Consider the following 3,982-nt stretch of genomic DNA (forward strand, 5'->3'; position numbering starts at 1 on the left):
CCACAATGCCCAGCTCTCAAAGGGTTTTAGACCCAAGTAGCAGGAATAAGCCAGTTTAAACAGGGAGGAGATCAGGGTTGGGTCTTGGAACAGTTCTGGCCCCCAGGGTACCAGGTGCCACAGGCCTCAGGCAGGCTTAGAGTGTGCGGTTGGTGCGTGGGTGGAGGGTGTCCCAGTCACTGGCCCATGGTGGCACTGGCCGTGCAGGGGCTGGATGACAGCACATAAGGGGCACGGGACAGAGTCGGGACGCCCTGACTTTCCTGGTGAGGGAGAGGGGAGGCATCTGCAGAGCAGCAGGTGGGAAGGCTCCAGGCAGGGGCCATCTACAGCAACGCTGGTCAGGGCCTTGCTCCCCATGGCTCGGCCAGGCCTGGGGTTTCCTCCAGGCAGCTGCACATACTCCCCTGCCCTTCCCTGCCCAGGGGATTCAAGGACATACATCCCCTTAGCCTTCTGACCTCACCAAGGCGAGGCCCTGTGCCTGCTGTCAGACCAGAACACGCTGGCCTCTGTCTCCTTCATCTCTGGGCCCCCCAGCACTTAGCAAATCATGGTCGCTGGGAGCGACGGCTGCATTAAATTGAATCACCCAGGGCATGTTCTTATCTCGTTCCTGCTCAGGCTTGGCTCCTCTCTCGTCTGAACCCATAAGTCAGCCGCTGTGTTCTGTGAGGCTGAGAGGCCCAGCTCACCCGATTAGAATCACGGTCAATATCTGCTTTATTGTCCTTCCACACCAGCATGGGCCACGTGATCGATCGCCCTCCCCGCAGCTGATAAGGAGGCTCTCTGAGGTCAGACGGGCCCTCGGGCTCCTGGGCAGGAGCACCCGGCCTCCCAGCTCCAGAAGCTGTGCCTCCTCCAGCTCACCCGCCCCCACGCTGCCCAGTGACTCTCAGGAGGAGAGGAGCTGATGTTGCTGCATCCATGGTGGGTATGGCTGGTGGAGACACTGATCTGGGGGCCTGTATGGGAATGAGGTGGCCCTGGTCACAGCACAGAATACCAGAGCATGACACTGTCTACCACCCCCGGGGGGCTTCCCAAGCAGAGCTGAGTGAATGGCACCTGGTGCCACTTGCTCTCATGTGTCACTTGTCACCTTTGGGCTCACACCTCAGCACAACCCCCAGAATGACCCAGCCTCCACTCACAGGTCATCCTTCCTGAGCATTGTGGGGTCAAAACCTGGAAGTCCTGAGGCGCCCCCAAAAGTGTGTCCTGCCCTGGCAGGGTGAGGAAAGGTGGGTGAGCTCACGATGGAGGGGACAGCAGGGTGAGCCATCACATCCCTGTCGCACGTGGCGCTGTGGCTCAGACAACCTGGCCCCAGCATTGGCAGCTGTGGAGGCCCTGCAGCCCACAAGTGCTGTAGTGTGAAGATGCACTAGTGCTGTAGTGTGAGGATGCACAACTGTTCCACGTTTTCTGTTTCACTCGAGTTTGGTTTTCTGCTTCGCCCCACATCCCAAACTGTTCCTGGCTAGTCACACCTGCCCTCCTCCAGGAGTGGGAGCCAAGCCCTCTGGCTGTCTGTCCTGCTCTTTCAGAGCCCGCACTTGCCCTGTGGCCCTGGGTGCAGACAGCAGCTGACTGGCGAGGGCCCCTGCCCTCCATGGCTCCTCAAGGCACACCCACACCACTAGCAGAGCCGCAGACGACGCTGGACCCACCATAAGGTTTCCGTCAGTCCTCAGAGTGACTCTGAGAGAAGGGCGCTTTCATTCCCATTTCACAGATGAGGAAATCAAGACTCGGAATGTCCTGGTCCCTTTCCACAAGGCCTCGCCTTGTCTGCTCCCACAAAGGGCTTACCTCTTCAGGAGAACCTGGTCCCATGATTACAGAAGTGAGTGAATATCAGCTGTGGGGCACCCAGAGCAGTTGCCGTCTTCTGCTCTGTCCAGCCTGGGAGCCCCGGAAGGAGCCTGCAGCCTGAGTGCCTCCCGAGCCAGCTCCTCTCCAGACAAGCACCTTGGGCCCCAGGAGTCCCAACAGACATTCAGCACATAAAGGCAGGTGACATGCAGGTGCCCCTTTAGCTGGCCCCTTTGTGGGAGGGGAGGTGAGGGGCATTTATTTGACATTTACCTGAGGCCTGCCTTGGCCCTGCACAGCTGTCCTGCTCAGAGGTGGGGCCCCAGTACGCTCCAGGGTGAGTGACTGCTGAGTCTCGCCCTCTGCTCTGTACTGGACCATTGAGCCCAGATGGCACTGGCCATGACGCCTTGGCCCAGGCACTTAGAGACTTGACTCTTCCAGCCACAGGGATGGCAGCAAAGAGGCAAGACCTCCCTGGAGCTCACGAAGAGGCCTGGTCTTTCCACCTCTCAGCTCTGTTCTCCTGCAGAGGCCCCTTTTCCCACTCCTGTCCCCTCCTCATGCTGCTTCTCACACTGGAACAATCATGTCCATTAGTTGTCATAGCAACTGAGGCAGGGCGAAGTCATCCTCTAGAAGGGGCCCTGTGCAAATTATGGCATTACACCAACTTATTGCCAATCTTTTTAATTAAAACATTTTGCTTTCAACTCAGCTAATGGCAGAGATCAGTAAACAGGGGAGATTGAATTACCGATATTGAAGCTCCCCCAGCTCTTAAAAGGCTTAATTACTGGTGGGACCACAGAGAGGCAAGGAGGGGCTGTCAGCGAGCAGGTGGGCCTGACCCACCAGGGCCGCGTGAAGGTGATCAAATGGAGCTCCAGCATTAAAAAATTTTAAATTCTTGAAGGACAGAATGAGCTACTAGAATTATGGCTACAACAGTTCTCTTTCCAGGAACTATGATGTCATGTTGCTGGCTGCTGAATTTCTGTTTAATTAAATTGCCTATTTGACACCTAGAGGCAGAACTGGGTGTCCATGGTGTGGCTGACTGATAAGCCAGGACCCCACTTGCCCCAGAGACCCAGCCTCTTACCCAGGAGGGGAGGAAGGGAGGGAATACTGCCCCCACCCAGGCAGTTCACATCCTCCTGACAGGAGCCCAGGGATCCCTTCCCCTCAGCGTGTCTGGCAGCTTCACAGCAGGAGGTGCCCTCAGGTGAGCCCCATTTAGGGAGGAAAACAAAGGCTCCCAAGAGATGAGTCTCACCCAGCCAGGGTCACAAAGGGACTAGAATCCAGCCCTGGCCAAGGCTCCTTTGCCAATCAAGAATTTCGCTAATTACAGTCCTCTCCTTCCTCTCTTCCAGGTTACCTGATGCCCAGGTAGGAACTGCAGCTATTTTTAAACTGAGATTTCCTACAAATTAAAAATGCTTTGAGTATGTGTGAATACATGGATGTGAGTGTATGTGTAGTTGAGTGTGTTATGTGTGTATCTGTGAGTGTATATGTGTGAATGCATGTTGTGTGTATGTGTGCATGTGTGTGATGTATGTCACGTGTATATGTGTCCACATGTGTGTATATTGTATGTGTATATGCATGAGTGTATAAGTGTGTGTGTGTGTGAGTGTGCAAGTGTATATGTATGAATGTATGTTGCGTGTATAAATATATGTATGTGTGAGTGCATGTCATGTGTATATGTGTTTTTGTGTGTGTTGTGGTATAAGTGTATACGTGTGAGTATATATGTGTTTGTGGGTGTGTATGCATGAGTATGAATACATGTCATGTGTACATGTGTGAGTGTGTAAGTGTATATGCGAGTGTGTATATGTTTGAGTGTAAGAATTGTGTGAGTTGTGTGTGGGCGTGTGTGTATATTACATGGGCATGAGTATAGACACTTCTAGGCTCTTTGTTCTTAAGGGTTGGGGACCAGCTAGGGTCCCTGTAACAGAGTAGAATTTGATTCCTCGTGAATGAAATTGACATTACAGAAGCACCTAAACCAAATTATAGCAAAAGGCAAAGGGATAAAAGACATACCCAGAAAATACGAGAACAAAACACTAGAAAAGCTGACATGGTGCTTTTTACTAACTAACAACAGACACAACAGAATGAAGGCAGGAAGCACTCATAA

The 3,982-nt window shown here is 53.3% G+C and overlaps 1 long non-coding RNA gene across 1 annotated transcript; it reads left to right on the plus strand.

Moving 5' to 3' along the window:
• The first annotated feature begins 793 nt into the window (after nt 1-793).
• On the plus strand, nt 794-3,283 carry LOC105534465. Its single transcript, XR_001005279.1, has 3 exons — nt 794-933; nt 1,742-2,018; nt 3,201-3,283. It is a non-coding gene; the product is annotated as an uncharacterized LOC105534465 (long non-coding RNA).
• The last annotated feature ends 699 nt before the right edge of the window (nt 3,284-3,982 follow it).

The sequence above is a fragment of the Mandrillus leucophaeus genome, unplaced genomic scaffold, assembly GCF_000951045.1.
Source record: "Mandrillus leucophaeus isolate KB7577 unplaced genomic scaffold, Mleu.le_1.0 Scaffold1352, whole genome shotgun sequence".
Lineage (NCBI taxonomy): Eukaryota > Metazoa > Chordata > Mammalia > Primates > Cercopithecidae > Mandrillus > Mandrillus leucophaeus.